The following is a 22,506-nucleotide window of genomic DNA, read 5'->3' as shown; positions in this document are numbered from 1 at the left end:
CGGCATGGTATTGGTACCAAAATAGAAAGGTAGATCAATGGTACAGAATAGAGGACACGGACACAAACCCAAATAAATACAATTTTCTCATACTAGACAAAGGTGCCAAAAATATGCAATGGAGAAAAGATAGCCTCTTCAACAAATGGTGCTGGGAGAATTGGAAATCCATATGCAACAGAATGAAACTAAACCCATATCTCTCACCATGCACGAAACTAAACTCAAAATGGATTAAGGACCTCGGAATCAGACCAGAGACCCTGCAGATTATAGAAGAAAAAGTAGGTCCAGATCTTCAACATGTTGGCTTAGGACCAGACTTCCTTAACAGGACTCCCATAGCACAAGCAATAAAAGCAAGAATCAATAACTGGGATAGATTCAAACTAAAAAGCTTTCTCTCAGCAAAGGAAACTATCAGCAATGCGAAGAAAGAGCCTACAGAGTGGGAGAATATCTTTGCCAATCATACTTCAGATAGAGCACTAATCTCCAGAATCTATAAAGAACTCAAAAAACTCTACTCCAAGAATTCAAAGAATCCAGTCGACAAATGGGCTAAGGAAATGAATAGACACTTCACAGAAGAAGATCTACAAGCAATCAACAAACATATGGAAAAATGTTCAACATCTCTAGTAATAAGAGAAATGCAAATCAAAACCACCCTAAGATTCCATTTCACCCCAATTAGAATGGCGATTATCAAGAATACGAGCAACAACAGGTGTTGGGGAGGATGTGGGGAGAAAGGTACACTCATACATTGCTGGTGGGACTGCAAATTAGTGCAGCCACTCTGGAAAGCAGTGTGGAGATTCCTTAGAAAACTTGGAATGGACCCTCCATTTGACCCAGCTATCCCACTCCTTGGCCTATACCCAAAGGACTTAAAATCAGCATACTACAGAGATACAGCCACATCAATGTTCATAGCTGCTCAATTCACAATAGCCAGATTGTGGAACCAACCTAGATGCCCTTCAATTGATGAGTGGATAAAGAAGCTGTGGTATATATATACAATGGAATATTACTCAGCCATAAAGAATGATAAAATTATGGCATTTGCAGGCAAATAGATGAAATTGGAGAATATCATGCTAAGTGAGATAAGCCAATCTCAAAAAGCCAAAGGAAGAATGATATCGCTAATAAGTGGATGATGACACATAATGGGGGGAGGGAAGGGTTAGTGTTAGGGTTAGCGTTTGGGTTAGGGAGGGGGGCAAGTATGGAAGAAGGAAGCACTGTATAGAGGGAAAAGAGGGGTGGGAGGGGTGGGGGGAAGGGAAAAAATAGCAGAATGAATCAAACATTACTCTATGTAAATGTATGATTACACAAATGGTATGCCTTTACGCCATGTACAAACAGAGGAACAACATGTATCCCATTTGATTACAATAAAATAAAAAAAAAAAAAGAAAGTGATCGGTAGTAAATTAACCACAATCATTAAAAAAAAAAAAAAAAGATCACATTTTTCATATGTTTTTGTAGCGGGGTCTGTGTGTGTACTCACTAAAGAATATAGATGCTCTAAGTCACATGGCCACAACCTTCTGGGCCACCAGAAGGTTAAAAATTCACCCCATGAAATGCCCCAACAAGTCTGTTTGATCATTTTGACAATTTGACACCTCATTCCTGGACCCCCCTGAGGAGTTTCTATGAAGTTTGTGAGAAGTTTCCTTGGCCCCATTACATTTTTGGATTTGAGGGTGGGGTTGGTCACAATTCACACAGGAGGCAAAATGGGAGGGGACTGGAGAATAAGTTTAGAAAAAAAAAATAGAGTGAAGGGATGAAGACTTTACCAAGAACTAAATACAAGATGAAGAAAATTCATTCAAACAGGCAGTGGGAACAGTTTCAGTGGGCACCCCAAGCCCATACTGTGTGGTGCCACACCCCAATTTGCTATGCCTCTCTTAAGAGTTGGTTGCTAAAAATTATATCTTGTAAAATTAGCAAATAGTCTGGAAACTGACAGCTGTAGTGAGGAATGAATCTGGGTAGTCTTTGCCATAGGTTACCACAAGTTAGGGTAGCCCACATCCTCCTGTCAACCATGAATACATCCATGGCGTAAGGCAGTCCCCTGCAGGAATGTGATTTCCTTCAGCTGAGCTTTCTTACATTCTATCCTTTATTATATTATTATTATTGATCTCATGAAAATGAGTCTCAGACTTCCTCCACAACATCTTCATTCTCAAAAGTGATGAAACCCAACCTTCTGTGCCTGTTGGTGATTTTATCAAACATCAGCATTGCATCCTCCACCTTGCCAAACTGCTCAAAATATTGCTTTACATCTTCTACTGTTCGCAGATAATACACCTACAAACATTTTCTTTGTTCTTGTGAACATCTTGGGTTGTGCTGAAAGAGGAAATGCAACTTTGGAGTTGATCGTCTTGAAACATAACTCAAGGTAGGGCTATCTAACCCTTTATCTACACTTGCTGGGTCTGTGAAGTTGTTGAAATCAAAGCCTTTCGTAGTGGGATTTCTCATGACCATACCTCCTCTAATTTCCCCAAATTTGCTAAAATAGTCTCTAAAGCTATAGGGTGAGGTTTGCCAGCTCATTCCCCCCCTAAACATTTTACCAGAGTCGTGCTGAGCATCATTGGCACTGTCCAAGTTGCCTTGGCTCTCATTTGCCTCCATATCTGAGCCCTATCTTCCCACCTCCCCAATGGAAACATGTGGCCCCACAGTGAGTGAAGCAGCAGCTGGCTTCCAGCCCTGAGACCTCTGCTTCCCTGATCCCTGCATGACTATTATTCTTAATTTTTCAAATTTTGTTATTGTATATTTAATTCTCAATAATCCTTTTTTTATAGCATCTTATGCTTGTTCATAGGTGCAGTATCTTATTTCTTCAGATAGTAATAATAGTTTTCTCTTTTAATTCTTCTGCATTTTGCAGAGTTACTCTTTTCTAATTTGTTTTGTTTCTTCCTGCTGTTTGTTTTGGTCTCTTTTTTATTAGAGACTTTCCTCAAATCATCCTTTGTTTTCTGCTCATATTTAAGATTGGGGACACTAAGCCGGGCTTGGTGGCAGACGTTTGTAACCCCAGCAGCTTGGGAGGCTGAGACAGGAGGATCACGAATTCAAAGCCAGCCTCAGCAAAAGTGAGGTGCTAAACAACTCAGTGAGACCCTGTCTCTAAATAAAATAAAAAAGAATGGGGACACTAGATCACAGATTTGATACCCTGCAAACATGCCTGGGGTGGTCTACAAGGATCTGGTTGAGGCATTCCATGTCTCTTGAGCTAATCGGGAGAAAAGCTCATCCAATCTCCTACCTGGACCATTGTATGTATCCTACAGGAAATATTAGCATTCTACAGAGGGGAGGGGGAAAGTATGCTTCTTAAATAGATTTCCAAGCAACCGTCCTGTTTTTAGCCTCCCCAATCCATCCAGTTCCAGAAGTACCTGGTACAGCAAATTCCTGAAGCATGTGGGAGTTTCACAGTGTAAAACTGGGCTGCTTTTCAATTTCCTTTATTGCCTGCTTAGGACACAAGTTATCATTCTTTGTCAGCTGTGTCTGCTTTCTAATATTTCGATAAATCCCCTTACTGTTACTTTAGTTGGTTTCAGGAAAGACCACAGTGTAAGTTCAAGTTGCCATCTTTATCCTATTTCAACTCTAAATGAATAGCAACAACACATTTCAGAGCAGGAATTCTCTGCTGCCAATTTATAAACAGTATAACCAGAATGTGAGGGATGACCTGGAAGGGCCCTTGGCCACCAGTTCTTGTTACAGCCTTTCATGGCTCTAAAAGCCCAGGTCAAAAGCCATCCTTTATGATGCCCTCCTTGGTCTCCCGAGCATGAGTCTCGTTTGACCCAAATTGGGCCAACTGAGTGACAGACATTATAGTACCTTATAGACATGATTCCATTTAAGCCTTAAACTTTATGGCTACATAGGTTCAGAGAGCTTGATCAAGAGCAAGAGACACAGCCAGTAAGGGACAGAACTGATGTTTGAACTCAGGTCTGTTTCCACCATCCAGTCCCTGTGATATTATTGCTGACTTAGTCATCCCCAAAGGTGAAGCTCACCTTCTGGTAAGAAAGTGGCACAAGTTCTTTAAAGAAGTCAGTCCAGGCATGGGAAAGGGGAACAGAAGTGGAGGCATGTGTGTTCAAGGAAGGAGGGTCCCATCCCAATCAGGAGAATGTTAACAGAAAACAGGCATCTGAGCTCACCACCTGCACCCTCTCAGGCTAGTTTCTCTCCTTAGGTAATGGCAGTAAATAATAACCATGGTGGTGGTGAAGTTTGCTATCTGCTTCCACACGAATTATATTATAGTACTGATATTATATATAACATAATATATATAATATCATATTATATAATAATTATTATTATATAATAATAATTATTATATAATAATTCTGATATTATAGAACCTGGTGGGCCAAATGTTATCTTCATTTTAGGCAAGAGAAAAGAAAAACAGAGGTTAACCAATCTGCTGCAAAGTGTTTGGCTTCAGGATTCAAATCCATCCCTTCCAAGTGGAATTTCCCCAGATGTCACCCTCTTGGCCTGTGCATATTCTGTTCCCTCTGACCTTGCGAGTCCAGGCTCTCTGTCCTATCCTGTCTGCCTTTATTTGACCCAGAGCATCCTCTGAAGGGAGACTTCCCATTCCACAGTGTCACTTCACCAGTTCTTCACAATGTGTAGCTGTGTCTGATTGCTTTAAAATGCTGATTGTTAGGTCCCACTCCAGAGCTTTCTGGTTTCTGGGAGAAAGGCCCTGGAATCTGCATTTTTAACAACTGTCCGGTGAATCTTGTGTTCATCTATAAGCGCGCTGCCCTCGGCCTCCACTGGTGCCCGGAAGAGCGGTGAACAGAGGAGACCCTGGAGTTAGCACCGCTCTTCCTAGCTCTGGCCTCGGGACCACCTCCGTTTCCCGCCTGTGGAGTGGGCCATGGCGCGCTGTTCGGCAGGACAGGCGCCCCCAGCTGCCGGCAGGCTGCACAGGCGAGCGCCACACCTGCCTCCTTCCCAAGCTCCTTTCCACCTCCATCCTCCCGCCAGCGCGGTTGGAGGAAACAGCTGGGGGCTCTTGGCTTCCAGGCTGCGGTCGCCTTCTAATCGGCTGTGGACAAGTCCCGAAGTTGGGGGCTCTGGGCCGCTTTCCGCACGCGCCGACCTCCCGCCGGGGACCGCAGGGGAGCCGAGTGCGCGGCGCTTCCCGCCCGCTGGGCATTCGAGGCCCGCGCCTCCCCTCCAGCAGCCCATAAATATTCCCTGGACCCGGAGGGGGGGGGGGGGGGAATGACTTTCCAATGCGCTTGCAGGCCCCCACCCACCCTCGCCCGCGCAGAACCTACGACACCAAACCAGGGGAGTCGACCCTCCCGCGCAGCCCGGGGGGCGGGGCGCTCGGGGACGGGCGGGGCCCGGGGGCGGGGGACCCACACAGACCGGCGGGGGTGTCTGGAGGAGGGCTCGGTACTCAACCCAGGGGGAGAGGAAGGCTTACTGGAGACGGTTAAGTTAAATTCTGAAAGATGAAAGAATACGAAGGACAGAGGGAACAGAATATGCCCAGGTCAAGAGGGTGACATTTGGGGAAATTCCAAGTATTGTGTGCCACTGAAACTTTGAGTTAAAAATGAAGTGGCACCATTTGGGGCTGGAGAAAGTGTCAAGGCCGGTCCCAAGCAGGGTCTTGTAACATCGTGCTGGAGGGGTCGGAGCAGGCCGTGCGACACACCACATTGTTTGCTTTCGAGGAAGCCCACTGCAGTATGGCGTGGTAGGTGGAACAGAGACGTGCCTGGGACATGGGTGGGGAGTCTGAAAGCTGAGATCATGGTGCCTGGGCCAGGGTAGCAGTGGTGAGAATGGAGAAAAGGGGCTGAATGAAAGAGAAAGTCAGAGGTAAAATGGGTAGGACCCTAGTGCTGACAGAATGAGATGGGATCAGGAACAGGGCAATGAATGGAGGGAGGGCCTTTCCAAACGGGAAGCAGGGGTTGGATGCTCCCTTCTCCCACAATGTGCCCCTCCTGGAAAATCCTTCCTCCCTATCTGTCCAGCTTGGATCCTTCTTCCAACTCGTCCCCCACCACCTCAGGAAGCCTTCCTCCTCCCTCAAGGGTTTCAGAAGGCAAAGCTTGTGTTTGGTTGGTTGCTGCCTGGCCTTATACAATTTGTCTTCATCAGTCTTCAAGGTCACAGCGACTAAGACCACACGAGAACTCTACCTCTATGGAAGATTTGTGAGCTGGGAAAGTCATTCATTCACTGAAGTCTCACTTTCTTCCCACATAAAATGGGGATAATGATCCCTCCCTTGAAGGGTTCTGTGTGCTTGGTGTATGGTGTGTGCCCAGAGGGTGAGCTTTACTTCCACAAGAGCTGCTCAGTCTGAAAACCAAACTAGGACACCTTGAATGCCTCCTGAAACTTCTCTAGAGTTTTCTGACCAAAGTAATAGAGTGCAGGAACAAAAAAATTAGAAGTCCTGGGTTCCCGCCATGGACTTTCAATGTGACTTCGAACAAGTCAGGGCCCCTCTGTGCACCCTGGACTACGAGAGGGAGGCCCTAAAGTTCCCACTGCTGCTGTTGGAGCACTGTAAGACAGCACTGCCCATTTCCAGGTGGTGACACTCCTCCCTCTGGCCTGGGAGTCTGGTTTCCCTCTGAGCCACCCTGATAGAGACACAGGAGTGTCACCTACAGACCTCTAGAGACCAGACTGGGGCCTGTCTCCAAAGGGGCTTGTAGTGTGATTGAATTGGGCCTTGGTTTCTTTGGGAGGCAGAGATACCTGGAAGACTAATTCCAGCAGCAGATCTAAGAAGACTGGCCAGGGCCTGGCTTGGCTCTGCTGTGGAAGATTTGACAGCATGGGAGGCAGACATCTTGGGAGCAAAATGATGAGACATGAGCAGAGCCCCAGGATTTGGGTGGGTCCTGTTACGGTGGTATTGTTGCACTCTTCTCTTTGCTCAGATGAATGTCCAGTGAGTCACCGTGGTCATGCAGCAAGCTCATGGCAGGAACAAAGTGGTAAAGGCTCCTGTGTTCTACACAGGTGAACCGAGTCATCCTAATGAGGTTAAGCACAGGAAAGCAGCTGGTTCAATGACACATAGTAGATGCTTAATAAACATTATTTTACTCAACACCAGACCCTATGCTTGGAAACAAAAGGCCATATATGGTCTCTTCCCTTGAGGAGTTCAAGCCTGAGGAGAGCAAGAGATGGGTACATAAACATCCGTGGGATTTCCAGTATGCCAGATGTGGGTGCTCACCATAGAGGACAACACAGGGGTTGTGGGAAGATCAATAGAGCCTCTACTTCAGGGTAGGTTCTGTGTTTGATGGTGAAGTTGGGAAGCAATGTCTGTTAAGGAAGCTTCATGGAAGAGGTGACATCTGCACTGATCTTTGATGGTTGTGTAGGAGTTTTCTAAGCCAGGAAGACACCAGGAAATGGGACTGCATAGTCAGGGGCTGGAGGGAAGGCCTTGAACACCTGGCTGCGTTGAGTGTGGAATACAAAGGCGGTGAGGAGCCATGGATGTCTCTGGGCAAAGGTGATGTGGTCAGAGTCCGTTTGAGAAGGAAACATTCTGGGTCCCACGACCCGCCTGGAGAGGCTTGAGGGAGCGGAGCGGGTAGTGGGACCATCTAGGAACCTCTTACAGTGTTTCAGTCCATTGGGACTTAGGTCAGAGCCAGGCTCCTGGGACCGGGACTCTTCCAGGTGGACAGTAGGTGGCGCTGCAGCTCTGTGCATGCAGCCTCCAAGGCAGGGCTACCTGTGCTCACCTGGGTAGGCCAGCCTCCTCATCCTGCGTGGCCCTGGCACTTGGGTCCTTTCTCCAGTACTGAGACTGAGAGAAGGGCTGGGATGGGGTCAGGGAAGGCCACTTGCTTTACAGAACCACAGAGTGGGTCATGTGAGCAGGGAAGCCGCCCAGAGTTCTTGTTTCACAGGTGGGGAAACTAAGGACTAGACATGGAGCGGGTTAGTCACTGAGCAGGCTAGCAGTCAGAGGGATTTTCAGTATGCCAGATGTGGGAGCTCCTCTGTCCCTTCCCCCTCCTAAAACCCTCACCACTTCACTGCCTCCCGGCCACCCCCGGTTTGTTCCCCTCAGCTCCGCTGCCTGGCCTGGACCATCGTTCCAGCCTCCCCCCAGGACCCGGCACAGGTCTTTTCTGCCCGTGTCCTCCCCACCTAGCCCAGGGACTTTCCTCACACACAGGCCCAACCACCGCTCTCCCACTGAAACCCTTCCCTGCTTCCCATCCCCCAAGGCTGCTTAACCTGTGACAATGCTCCCTTCTTCTTCTAGGCCTGAGCATGCAGATCTGCCCTGCGTCCCTGGCCACTCACTCCACCAGGCCCTTGGCCTCAGCATCTCCCCTGCTGCTGCTCCCTGTGCTGACCTGCAGTCAAATGCCCACCCGTCCTCAGTGACTTGGTGGGTACCTCTGAGATGGGAGCCTTCGGTGTCCCTCCTGGGTCCCCACAACAATGACGCACTGTGTGCTTGAGCTCCCCTGCACTCGTCTCCTCTGCTGGGTCACTGAGAGTGCCTCTGATTTACTACTGTCCCCCGGCACAGGGCTTGGCCCTGCACTGGAGCTCAGGGGCAGCCTGTTTTGATGAGTGACTGATGGGCACGCTCTGGGATGACCATGATCAGATCAGGGCCTACTGTCCCAGGCCAGATTTTGTGGCAGATGCTCTCACAGGCAGCCTGTCACAGTAGCCTGGCAAGGACCGGTTGGAACTATTGTCCTTGTTTTGCTGAAGAGGCTAAAGTCCAGAGGGGAGGGATGGCTCACCTGGGGTCACACGTAAGTAAGTGATGGAAGCTGGCTCACAGGCTGCCTGGCACAGTAAGGCCACAGGCCACCACTGAAGGAACTGGCTTGACTGCGTAGGCCACTTGAGGCTACAGGACAGTGGGGGCCATGTCTCCCACAGAGGCTGAACAAGCATAGTGTGGGACTCCGAGGAGGCCATCTGGGGACCTGGGAAAGATGGTCCCTCCCTGGGAGGATGGGGAGCCCCACTGTTCTGGAGTCAGGCAGCTGCTGGGACAGATCTGAGCACCAGTGGTGTTTACATGGCAGCCATGAGGCAGAGACCAGTGGCTGGAGGCCAGTGACCAGGCTGATCCAGGGAGAGGCAAGGCCCAGGTGGATGGGCAGCTCATGGTCTGGGATCAGGCCAGGCCCAAAGACCAAGGCTTTCTAAGGAGCCCTGTGGCCAGCCGACTGGATGCCAAGAAGCCAGAGGTAAGCCATGGCAGGGCTGTCCACAGCCACGGGCAGGGTGTGGTAATGAGCTGAAAATATCTGTTGGTGGGACAAGCTAATGAAAGGTCTGCTGGAGGGGTCTGAGGCTTCTGGGGCACAGTGTAAAGAATGGGAGGACCCTCTGCTTGCTGTGTGATCCTGGCCCACCCACTGCCCCTCTAGGTACCGAAGCAAAGTTATAGGCTGGAGCTCCCCAGGGGTGCTGTATCCTGTGCTCAGTCCTAAAGTTACACAGAAGCCAGAGGTAGAGGGGTCCTCCCAGCCATCGTGATCTGAAGGGAAAACAGACCCTGAGGAGGACCGGGCCTGTCCAGCTCCCAAGACAAGCCAGGCTCAGAACCCAGGTCTCCTAATTCCTAGACGTCCTCAGTGACTATGCAAAGCCACTGCCTCCTATTCTTCCAAGACTGCTGCTCAGATCCTTGTAGGAAGCCCTTCTGTGGGTCCTGGTGCAGTCCCTGGGGCTGGGCAGCACACCTCCACCCTCGGCCGCGAGGGAGTGTGCAAAAGCTTTCCTGGTCTGAACCCAATCGGACAGTGCTGGAGTCTACCTCAAGTCTACCCCCACTCCCTCTAGCTGCTGCTTGGGGGAATGTTTGGCATAAAGGGAGTGGCTGGGGAAGGGAGGGGTGTCTACTTGGTAGCAACCCTCACTTCAGCAACCACCCACCCGAAGGCCCGGTCACACCACTTGGCGAGGTCATCCTCTCTCTGGGAGGCTTCCCCAGAGGCGCCCGTGGGGTCCTGGTTGGGGCTTCTCCTTGACACAGTCAAGGGGACCAGCCATTTTTGGAAGGTACTCTTCCTAGGTCATCAGTCTTAGGATGGGGCACCTCTTCTCCCCTACTGCCCGGTTCTGGATGAGGGCCTCTGGTCACTGCTGCCCAGTTGTGGGCTGCAGGGGGAGATCTCTGCTGGTTTCCTGGTGGGAAAAGTCAGACCAGCCCTTGGGACAGTGGCACCAACTCACCCCTGGAGACATGAAGGGCAAAGCCTCATCCCAACCCCAAGTGGGAAACCAGGCAAGTCCCTGCACGCCTGGAGCCTCTCTGCCCAGCCTCCTGCTTGTTCCCAGGCCCTGTCTCATCCCTGAAGCATTCACTTCCTGCCCAGGGAAGGTGTGCCGAGGGCATTCCTGTTCAGCAGAGGGGCTGAACTCTGCGCCCCTGCGCAACATAAGGGCCTCTCCTACCACTCTGTGGCATAGATGTCACCATCCCCACTGATCAGCAGAGACCACGAATAGCCAAGTCACTCAGGAGGGGAACCTGTCCTTGAATGTAGCTTTTGGAAACTACATTCACTCTTTTCCCAAGTTGACCCCCTTCGTGTATAGGCAAAGATTGTTCACTCATTAGTTTTCTTAAAATGACTGTAATGGTGGGACTAATTCATCCTTAACAGGGGCCCATGTGCTGTTTGTTGAATGAGTGAATGAGTGAAGTGGTACTCCGGGCCAGGATGAGGTGACCTTCCCATCTTGGTGCCCTGTACTGGTCCTACTGAAAACCATGTGGATGGCTGCTGGGCCAGAAAGGAGGTGCTCCCAGGGCTGATGGCAGAGCCCTACTTTCCTCACAACTCAAGGGCATGTGGTTCCCCTCTCACCCCTCATCACTGAGGGTAGGCAAAGCAAGTCTGAGGAGAAGAAGGAGGATGCGGGATTTGTGTGGGGAGGCAAAATCAGCCTGGAGTGTCCACTGGTTGGGTTTCTGTGCCTTGCCCTGCCACGTGACTCTCCTGCCCCCTGGGAATATAGCCCTGGGGGTCTTCTTCTGCGGGCTCAGCTTCCTCCTCAGGGAAGCTTGTTTGTACCTGAGCCTGGTGCATCCTCACTCTAGGCTCCCCCGCCCCGCCCTTGTGGATTGCTGTCGCACAAGTTCCGTGTTGTCACTGACTCATTATGTGTTTGTTTCCCCCTCAGACCAGGAGTTCCTGAGGGCAGGGGCTTGTCTGACTCCTCTCTGCTTCTGCAGCTCCCATGACAGAACCAGGAAGGAAGGTTGAAGAGACAGAGACAGACAGAAGGAAAGCAAAGGAAGAGCCTGAATAATTATCCCTAGTGTGCAAACTTTGAGCCTCAGTTCTGTCACCAGCTGACTGGGTTACATTGGTCAAAACCCTGTTCCACCCTGGCTTCAGATGCCCCAACTGTGCTTCAAGTAATGGGTCCTCCCACTGCCCCTGAGAATCGGGAATACAAGCTGGGCTGGATACACAGGCAGATGCTCAGCATAAAACTGCCTCCCTGTCCCCTCAGCCTAAGCTCCCTCCCAGGGAAGACGGAGGAAGAGCCCACTGAGTTGCGTTAGCTCTGTGCTCCTTCACATGGCCTCATCTCACAAACCTCCGGCTCAGGGCTCATCTCTCGCCCCAAGCAAGCCTGCTTGGCCAGCAGACCCACTGACATCAGCCAGGGCCTGCTGGGGGCCGGGTGGGGGCAGGGCCTGCAATCCACCCACAGAGATGCAAAGTGTCTGCAGCACCCTGCAGGTCACCCGGCCTGTGCCACACCTTGCCCAGCCTCCCCATGCTCCAGAGGACAGGCGTCTCCATCTTCCTCTGGTCAGTGAAGAATGCGGGACCCACAGGGGAGAGGACAGACTGCCCCGAGTGCTCAGTGACCAGGGTCCCAGCTGGGAATGTGAAATCAAGACTTAAAACTCCAAACTCAGTCATTTAAATACCTAGTGCTGCCTGAAGGTATGAATTTGGGCAAGTGGGTGATTTCCTGTGGGTCTTTCTGTGTCAGAGACACAACTGGCCCAGCAGTCCTTGGAAGTGCTTGTAGGGAAGGAGAGGCTCTTTGCACTGCTAGGCTGGGCGGCAGCCTCAGCTACACCATCTCCTGGGCCTTGGCTCCCTGCCCATAAGTGAAGGGCAGTAGCTAGTCCCTGTTCCTCCCATTTCCTCCTTTCTCTCCATCCTCTTCCTCACAGTGAGGGTAGTGACTACAGTGGCATCCTGTGTAGTGGCTACTTTTGAAGGCCAGGCCAGGATGCTGTCATGAAGAAAGGGTCCAGTTCTCACCCTTGGGGGCCTGAAGCTCTACAGGGAGGAACACATCTATTTGTTGCCTATCCATCCACCCACCCACCCATCCATCTACCTATCCAGTCATCCACCCACCCACCCATCCACCCAGCAAACATGTCAGCATGGTCTCTGTCCCAGGTGTAGGCTATGTGGAATTGTGGAGAGACCCCTGTAGGGTCCTTTCCTCAGAGACTCACAGTCCATCTCTAAGTTGCTCTCACATTTCTATCCCAGCCTGAACATTTCTTTTTTTAATGTTTTACAGATGTCTGGACTTCATCCCTCGAAACCCTTTGCTCTTCAAACCTGAAAACTTGAGCTGTACCCCTGGCCCCACCCCACCTGCTTCTTTTTCAAGGTTTCTGCAGGTCAGTAAAAGACCCCACCCTCCATCCAAGGGCCTGGCCTAAAATCTTTCCAGACTCCTCTCTCCTCTTACCCACTCTAAGACCAACAAGCAAGCAGTGAAGTCTGAAGATACTACCCCTAGGAGGCCCCTGCCTTGTCCCCCTCTCTCCATCACACCATCACTACTCTCTTTTAAGACACCTGGGTCACGACTGTTGCCTGACTGGTCTCCAGTCCTCCACGTGGCAGAGGAATGTCTTCATAAAATGCAGACCTGACTTTAAAGTCTTCCAGGCTCCCCATTGCCCTCAGGCTAAAGCCATATTCTACGGGTCAGTCCAGCTGGGCCCACCTCTTTGCCTCCCCTCGTGCCTTGGTGGGCTTTACTCCAGCCTTCTTTCAGCTCCTCAAGCTCCTACCTCTGAGCCTTTGCCTAGAAAAACGTCTTCCCGCCCTCCGCCCTGCTGCATGGCTACCACAGCTAGCCTGTCTCTTCCCTCGCATTGATTCAGTCTAAGCTTTACTTCCCTGGTCCTGTTTTCCTTGACCCTGAATCTAGCTCTATCTACTCAACCTGTGTGCTCTCGGCTGCCATTCCCTCACTAAGTTTACCTGAATTTCTGCACTTTCTGCCTTTCTTCTTTCTGCCCATGTTTATTAAACATGTCTGCACACCAGGCCTAGAGCTACAGTGATAAACAAAAGTAAACATAGTCCTTGCCCTCATGGAGCTTCAAATCTAACCAGGGAGACATATTAAGTGGTTATACCAAGTGGATAACCGTAAATGCGAACCGGCACCTACTACTCCTCATGCAGGCTCTGTCACAGGCAGCTTCCTCTGCAATGGAGATTGACATTCAGGATGTGTCCAGAGTGCCCCTGGAATAGTAGGACTGAGCTGGCTGAGGGAGAAGCTGAGCTGTGGTCTGATCTCATGAAGGCCTCAGCTGGAACTGAGATGAGACTCAGAGTTGTCTCATGTGGGATGAGAGGACTGGGCCTTCCCTGCCCACAAGCCCTCAATGAAGCCTGCCCCTAGGAGAGGAAGTGATCATCTTGGACAAGGCAATTTTCTGCAGTGGAGTTAAATCACCCAAAGACTGACAGCTGAGGCCACAGTACTCCTAGCACTTCATTCCTGAAGATGGACAAGGAAAGCCCAGCACATGTGAGGTATGTGGCACCACCCATACACGGTGTCTTAGTCTGGTTTTCTTTTTTTTGAAGGGATTACCAGGGATTGAACTTCAGGGCACTTGACCCCTGAGCCACATCCCCAGCCCTATTTTGTGTTTTATTTAGGTCTCAGTGAGTTGCTTAGCACCTTCCTGTTGCTGAGGCTGGCTTTGAACTCAGAATCCTCCTGCCTCAGCCTCCCGAGCTGGGATTACAGGCATGTGCTACTCTGCCTGGCTTCTTAGTCTGTTCTGTGTTGCTATAACAGAATGCCATGGACTAGGTAATTTATAATGAACAGAAATGTATTTGGCTCACAGTTCTGGGAAGTCCACGATGCCCTCTCCTTCCTTGGACCTGCTTTACCTTGGCGAGCCATGAGACAGTTGAGGGCCAGTGTCTGAGGGGTGCTGCAAAGAATTTAGGAGTCCATCACTGTGTGTAGGAGGATTGAAGGGCCAGTGGAGGGGACTGGTCCAGGTGGCCACCACAGGCACTTGAAGGGTCATTGCAGAGGCGGCCTCTGGGAACACAATATGGAGGAGGGGGAGCTCTTGGGTCTCCTGCTGGAATTTCCAGCATCAGAACTGTCCTTGCTTGGCCCCAGGGGGGCATCCCTGGCCCCATCTCCAGCCCCATCCCCTTCAGAGACACAGCCCGGGTCCTGGCTGAGAGCCAGTGGGTGAGGTAACATGTTTTAGGGGAAAGAAAGATGAGCCAGAGCTGGGCCCTGTGGTCCCAGGATCCTGAATCAGACAGGCCAAGCGACAAAACCACCCAAGTCTTCACCATGGGTCACTGTTCACTGGTCGCCATGGGTCACCATGCTCCGTTGTGTACACTGCAGGCGTTTTTCACAACTCTGTGAGGAGGTACAATTTATCAACCCATTTTAAAGACGAGCACTTGGGGCTTGCAGAGCTGCAGTGAGTTGCACGGTGATATCCAGCTCGGCGCTAGGAGCCTCGATGGAGAATTCCAGGTGGAGGGCAGAAGTGAGATGAGGGAGACACCCGACTCCAGGTGTGAGCCACCACTTTTCCAAGCCCACAGCCCGGGCCTGGTTAGGTCACCTCAGGTCTGCACTTGGAGGTGTGTTGGAGGTGGGACAGGTTAAAGGTTCTTCTGCCACAGAGCCCTATGTGAATGTTGTCTGAACTCGGATTCTGCTGAGTTCTGGGTGCTGCGGGAAAAGAAGAAAGAGGGAGAAGAGTCATCTCCCCAGCTCCAACCACTCAGTCGGCCACTGGCTACAGAATAAGCAAGATTCCATCTTGGGTGAGGAGGCTGGGATCCTGATTTCCCACTCCTCAACTCTGTGGGAGAGTCTCGTTCAGACTACAAACCGAGGGCGAGGGTTCATTTCTATGAAGCCTCTTCTTACAGAGGTAAGTAGTCGCCTGAGCTGTCTCCTGGCTTGACACTTCTAGGACTGAATTCAGATGCTGTGCCAAACCCCACATGGAGTTTGTAGGCCACTGTCCCCATGACCATTTGCACAGCAGCCCTGTGGGAGAGATGATCACTCTCATTGCTTTGAGGGGGAGATTGAGGACCCGAGAGGCAAAGGGACTCACTCAAATCTCCTAACTCCCAACCCAGGGTTCTTTCCATTTTTCCCAGCTTCTTCCAAAAAGATAAGACCTATTTCCTACCATCTCTGGGTCAGGGAGCATATATCAGGGGGCAGAGCCATTGGTTTCACTTCTGTGCTTGTTATGAAGAGGTCCTGCTTGGACCTGACAGCCCTCGCGTTCCCTGTCCCTGTCATAGGTATTGGTATTAGGAGTATGGTGGCCTTTGCCTGTAATCCCAGCTACTCAGCAGGAGGCTGAGGCAGGATCACAAGTTCAAGGTCAGCCTGGGCAATTAGGGAGACCCTGTCTCAAAAAAAGGCGGAGGAGGTGCCTAGGATGTAGCTCAGTGGTAAAGCACCCCTGGCTTCTGTTACTAGTACCAGGCACACAATGAGAAGCATGACTAGTAAATGGCCTTTTAGGATGCTGTGTGACTTAGATGGCCAGGGCTAGCACAGGCCCAGGACCTGGAGGCTTCCCACTGTTAGTTGGTAAGGGAGGGGCCAGGCCAATAGTGAATCCTCAGCCTCCCCACCCCCAGCAGGCCAATGTCCCTCACTCTCCTGAGGAGTCCGGGTGGCACCTGGCCCTATGCTGTGTGTGTGGGCACACTTGCAGTCACGCCTGAGTGTGCTGCCTCTGCCCTTGGGCTAGGGCCCCTGAGGGCCCCTGAGGCCGTGTCTCTCCTTCAAATTTGGGCTCAACCAGTAGGTTCATGGTGCCTGATTGCTTAATGAGCTTGGCATCAGGGTATGAATAATTGCACCATAAATTATGCAAATTGAATCATAACAACACTGTGCTGGGCAACTTGCATTCTCTCAGCTCTCAGGTGCCCTAATCCTGGGACAAAACTTTCATGGGAACCACACCATCCTGCTCCCTCCTACTTTTCTGAAATTATAACGACAACATTCACATTGGTCTCCACAATTACAGTTCCACAGAGGCTCCCTGCCCCTATCCCATCTGAGTCTCACAGTACTAACGTGTGAACATGTATGGAGTGCTTACTGTATGCCTGACGCAGTTCCAAGCATGTTATTCACATTAACTCGTTGAATCCTTTCAACAACACCATTAGGTATTATTAGATTCCCTGTTTCATAGGGGAGGAAACTGAGCCTTACAGAGCTTAATAACTTGCCAGAGGTCTTGTCATTCAGGTAGATATAAAAGAGAGAAGCCAGGAAATTTTGCAAACTGAGGCGCAGAAAGGAGAAAAAAATCTTATCTAAAATCTCATCATCATCGGGGTTCATCCCAGGCCTCCTAGGATCTTTGCATTTGTATTTCGGGTCTGTGAGGGCCCTAGTGTCACCCTCAACATGTGTCCGTGTGGCTGAGCGTGTGTTTGAGGGGTGGGCGTGGGCTGGGACTTCGTTCTGGGAAAGCCAAGGGAGGCCGCCAAGGCAAGAGCTATTTTAAGGCCTTCCCTGCCCACCCTGCTCTCAGCACAGCCCCTCTGCTGAGCCAGGCTGCAGTGGCCCAGGGCCGGGGCCAAGTGTGGAGAGGTTTGTTCCGTGAGCAGAGGGAAGTCTTGGCTCCAGGACACTTCACACCCAATGAATTACTTCAACGCTAGATTAGACTTGCAGGCCTGGAGCAAAGTGATAATAGGGCCCAATTAAATTAATTTATACGGACTCTGTGCTCCAGTCCTCCCCAGGTAGTGGTGGGGCAGGCTTGACCCACCACACTTTGGCCCCCAGGCCTGGCCCATGCTGGGAATCCCAGATAACGGTAGGGAAACGGGTGTGGGGGCTGCTCCCTACCTGGTGGGAAAATCAGTTCTCAAGCATAGGAGAGAGAGGTCATGATTGTTGTTTTGTTTTTGTTTTCAGCCGGATATGCAGGAGAAAATGAGACTAATTAAAAAAAGACTTCAGGAAGCTAACTTCTGGCTAGAGAAGGTAAGGAAGACAGGCAGGTCTGGCCAAGGATGGGATCTTGAAGAGATCATGGGGTGGATGATGACCTCAGCCTATGCATGGCCAGACCTTGGTACCTCACTACCCCAGGCCAGGGGACACATGACTTTTTGTGGTGAGTGAGAGAACTGGGCATCTGGGTGTTGGCTTGGTTCTGCCACAGCCAGCTGTGTGGGTGAGGGATGTCCTCAAATCTTTGCTGGACTCAGGGGCAGCCCACCTCCTTCACTTGGCCCACAAAGCCCTTGCCAGACCAGCTCTGCCTGCCTCTCCTGCTTTACCTCCTGCTTCTCTTCTTCCACCCACCCCAATTCCACTCTACACCCTAATGTGTGGAACCCACCTACCATTCCCCGGTGGGGTGCACCCTCTGGACCTTTGCACATACTTGTTCTCTGCCCAGGTCTCCTTTTCCCACTTTCCCTTGAGATTACATGATCTTGTCTCTATCCCTGCATTTAACAATCTGATGGGGTCTTTCCCAGGGTCTGTCTCACCAAGAAATTACCTGGAAGGCCCTGGACACATCTGATCATCCCCAGGGCCTCAGGTCCAGGGCTGGGCCTGGCACAGAGGTGGTATCAGGGGAGGTTAGGTAAGTGCTGCCTGCAGCTCTCCTACTGGGAGCCCTGTCCTCACCCACCTCGGCTGCGTGGACCACCCTGGATGATGACCCAGTTCGCCACTCAGCTTGCTCCTTCAGTTTCTGTTTCCCATGCTACAAAACCTGGGCTTTGGTGTCAGGAGCCTGGCGGACCCTGCACTCACAGATTCCCGCAGTTTCAGGTGTGTTTTGCACCACCCAGTAGAGGCCAGTGTTGGTGACGGCTTCTGAGAGCAGGAAACTGAGGAAGCCGAAGAAGGTCTCCGTGGCCCTGGCCTGCCTGCTGCCCTGGGCGTTCCCCAGGGCTGTGCTCCTCTGGCTGTTTTCTCCTGGGGTACATCCCATAACCACTGATCACCTCCTCACTGTGTCCTGGTCAGCCTCTGCTGCTGCCACAATCACTTTGGGGTCCTGGTTGCCATCTACAGGAGTGGAAGCTTCTGCCAGGCTTGCATGGCTCTGGGTCCAGAGTCCCCACCAGGGTCAGGGGATGAGAAGTTAACCTCCTCTCGACCCCTGTTTTTGACTCCAGATCACAGAATTTGAACTCTGTCCTAAGAAGAATGGGAGCCTGTGCTAAGCTGGAAAGGGCCTGGTCGATTGGGGTGCAAGCAATGTCCCCACATGAGGCCCTCGTGGGCAGGCCCTGTTTCCCCAAGCCAGACCCAGCTTTTCCCCAGCATGGACGAACCACTTTGTCTCACTCAGACTTTCCAAGTTGACTCTGTAGGGCATTTTGGCCAGGCATGGAACCCCCACCCCCGCCCGCCCCAGCAGGCAGGGCTTTTTTGGGGTTGTAAATTTATGGCGGAAGCTGAGGGCTGGCGCCTGCTGCAGGCAGCCTTTGAACCTCAGGCTTACATGCGACACCCACCAGGGCTTTCCTCCAGCCTCCAGCAGTGCAGGAGCAGGCCCATGGCCTGGAAAATGAGAGGCCTCTGTGGGGAGGCAGAAGCCTCAGTAACGCCCCCTGACCCCCAGCTCACCCCTCCAGGGCCCCAGAGGCAGCCTCTGCAGCATGGCTGGCCTGAGCCTTGAGCAGGGAACATTGGGCCTCCATGGGTCTCTTTGTCTGGTTGGCCTCCTTTCTTTGGTCAGGATATCTAATGGGATGGTAACTTAGGACTTGGATTTCTGTCCTCCCATCTCTTTCTTCTCTGGGCCTCAATTTCCTCTTCTGTAACAACCAGGGTTTTAGAAAGGATCATCTTGAAGTTTTGCTGGGTGTCCAGTGTTGCCTGGCATTCCACATTCCTTATTGAGTCCCTCTTCTGTGCAAGTGCCAGGATCAGGAGAGGTGCCAGGGCCACCTGGGAAGTGTGTGGGGGCCAGTGTGAGGGGAGCAGGAGTGTAGAACTGGCTTCACCTTGAGGCAGCAGGCAGGAAGACTCCATAGTGGAGAGAGTTGAGTTGAGGCCTGAAATGATTGATGCATTCATGTATTGATCAGACACACACAGAGCACCTACTGTATGTCAGAACAGAGTAGCACAGACGCTGGGTGTGTGTGTGAAACAGAGACAAAGAAAACCATAACTTAGAAAGGAAGTTTTTCCTCTCCTAGATATGGAGGAAGAACATTCCAGGCACAAGGAGGTAACGGGCAAAAGCGGTGGCTCCTGAAGAATACGGCAGGCTAGTAGAAAGACAAGAAGTTCCATGTGGCAGCAGGAAAGAGGAGAATGATTTGTAGCATAAGTGACTTTGTAACCAGAGAGACACAGAGCAAATCCCAGCTCTTCTTTTGTCAACTGTGGGACTTTGAGGGAGTGGTCTGACTTGTCTGGACCTCAGAATTTGTAGAAATTAGACATAACTTCTCATTGTCATGAGAATGGAATGAAGGAAGAATGGTGAAACACCCAGTCCAGCATCTGGCAGAGGTTGGTGCAGATGTAACAGGTGAGGCACCACAAATAGACAGGACTTTCTATCAGCAAAATTTTGTTACCATGGAAGCACCTGCCAGGTGGGAGGAAGCTCCCTGTCACAGGAGGTGTGGGTGCTAGACTAGGGTTTGACAGTCAAGGAGACCATGCGGAGGGAACTGAGTCAGAAATCTCTGAGATCTTCTAGCTCTCAGGTCTCAGCACATATGGCCCAAGATGCCCCCAGAGGCCCCAAGATGCTAGCCTGGAGCTAGCACCCTTGTCTTCTAAGTTTGCTTTTCTTCCAGCTGACCTGGCCAGCTACTTCACCATCTCCAAGTTCTAAGTTCCAGAACTCCAGCCTCCGGGTCACTTCCCCTGGTTAAACTCAAAGTTCTGCTCCTACACCCATCACCCCTCTCTAGGAATCTAATTGTGTGGAGTAGATTGAGAAAACCACCTTTCTGGATCTGGGTCCAATATCTCTATAGATGTGGCCAAAGAGGTCATTGGTTGTTGGCAGTGTATCTTTCTCTCAGCTGCAGCAGGGAGACCCACCCACTTTGGCTAGATCATCTCAGACATCCTAAGATTTATAGAAGAAGCACAGTGCATTCCTGGGAAGCAATAAATCCTTGTAAGATGAATGAATGAAGTGTCTGGCTTTTGGCTCAGGCTAGCCCTGAGGAGGGAAATCTGGAGAATTAGGGGGCACAGAGGGATCCTCCAGGTTGGGGGTGGTGTTATAGTTTTTCCCTGGGAGCTCGAAATACTTCCTGTCTCCCCATTCATCATGCCCCCACCCCGCTGGTTGCCTTATGCAGCTTCTCTCTTTGGGGAATGGAACAGCTGGCTAATAGACTCATAGAGTCACAGGTTGTCAGCACTGGAAGGGCCTCTATGAAGGTCCAGCTAAAGCTCCTCACCCAATAGATGGTGAAACTGAGGCTGGAGTAGCCAGAGGCTGGCAAGGATTCTAGAGTCACCCAGAGAACCCCTGTTGGAAGGTGGTGCAGGTGGAGGACAAGGGCCATGTTGGATAGTGCAAGTGCTGGTGACCTCTGCTCCAGGGAGGCAACTGGCCTGCCCTATTAGGTCTCCATGTTAGTGCCACCCACCACGGCCTCTCAGTAACCCTGCAGAACGTCAGATCTCTGGCTCAGCGATCCTGGCAGTTACTCTTCCTTAGACCCTGCTGGAAGGCCCTCGAGGGGGCTGAGGGAAAGCCTTCCATCTTGGGGTGTGACCATTCAAGAACAGGTCCTCCAGATCAGTTTCTGGTTCCCGCTTTGACCCTGCCCTCTGGGAGACCCCTCGTAGATGCACCTGCCCCTGGGCCTGTTTCCCCATTGGGAAACAATGGCACTAAACTAGGCTGGAGGCTCCAAGTGCTCACCGTGCTCATTCAGAGGCTTTAGCAGGGAGGAGCCGATGCTCGCTTTCATCACTTCCTGCCTTGGCACACAGTGAGCCCCTATCCAATCCTGGGGTCTCGGGCTTGCCCTCCAGGGAGAAATTGCTGTGATTTAAGGTTCCAGATTTCCTGGACCATTAGTGTCATGATACTTTATACCTGTACCTCAATTGCTTTTTAATTAAAAACGAATCCCTCCCAATCCCTGGTTTTATGTCCATCTCCGGGAGCCTGCAGAGGCCCTGCTCCACCTGATGCTCAGGGGTAGCCCTGCTTTCTGCTCTGTTGTTTCCTCCCTGGAATCAGCATCTCCTTCTGTTTTAGTAAGAGTTTGGAATTCTCTATGGACACCTTCTTTGTTTTAGGTGCTAAGGCCCCAAACCACATACCACAGATGCCCAGGAAGAAGAAATGGCCCTAAACTAGTTCTGTGATCAGCACCCACTTTCAGCTAGGCATGAGATGAGGCAGAGGCCACATGGAGAGGCCTTGTGTGCAAGGACTGTCCCTTCCCAGGGCAAGTCTGGGGGTTGAGGACACAGGGATGCACAGGGTACTGGAGGGAGAGGTGAGGGGGCTGTGGGGTACACCCCTGCCTGGCCAAAGGGTGGCAGGCAAAGAAACAAGATTTTGTAGATCAAAGCGGACACTTCAGTGTCATTTAGCAAGGACCAGTTAAGGGAGTCTGCTGTCTGGCAGAGTCAGAAGACCCCAAACAAAGCTATCCACATGGAGTTGAAAGAAAAACTGAAGATACTGATTAGGGGTAAAAGCAGAGATGAAGACAACAGGAGGAGGAGGCCTCACTCATGTCAATAAATTGCAAGTCAGAGAGTCACTGAGAAGGAGAGAGTTACTGAGAAGCCCACAGTACACCTCAAAGAGAGGAAGCTAGTATTTAGACCCTGCTGGAAGGCCCTCGAGGGGGCTGAGGGAAAGCCTTCCATCTTGGGGTGTGACCATTCAAGAACAGGTCCTCCAGATCAGTTTCTGGTTCCCGCTTTGACCCTGCCCTCTGGGAGACCCCTCGTAGATGCACCTGCCCCTGGGCCTGTTTCCCCATTGGGAAACAATGGCACTAAACTAGGCTGTTCAACTGAGCACAGCAGGGGGCCCGGGGAATAGGGGAAATCTTAAATATGGTGATGAAAAGTTGTTTTAGTGGCAAGCCACCAAGTGCAGCCTATTTCACAGGCTAT

At 51.2% G+C, this 22,506-nt stretch overlaps 1 pseudogene across 1 annotated transcript; it reads right to left on the bottom strand.

Annotated features, from left to right (window-relative positions):
• Positions 1-2,071: 2,071 nt before the first annotated feature.
• Positions 2,072-2,682, bottom strand: LOC306638564 (RNA-binding protein Musashi homolog 2-like; annotated as a pseudogene). The gene has a single exon. The product of its transcript is annotated as an RNA-binding protein Musashi homolog 2-like (transcript).
• Positions 2,683-22,506: the final 19,824 nt, after the last annotated feature.

The sequence above is a fragment of the Sciurus vulgaris genome, assembly GCF_902686455.1.
Source record: "Sciurus vulgaris genome assembly, chromosome: 11".
Classification (NCBI taxonomy): domain Eukaryota; kingdom Metazoa; phylum Chordata; class Mammalia; order Rodentia; family Sciuridae; genus Sciurus; species Sciurus vulgaris.
This window is presented reverse-complemented; position numbering and strand designations above follow the sequence as displayed.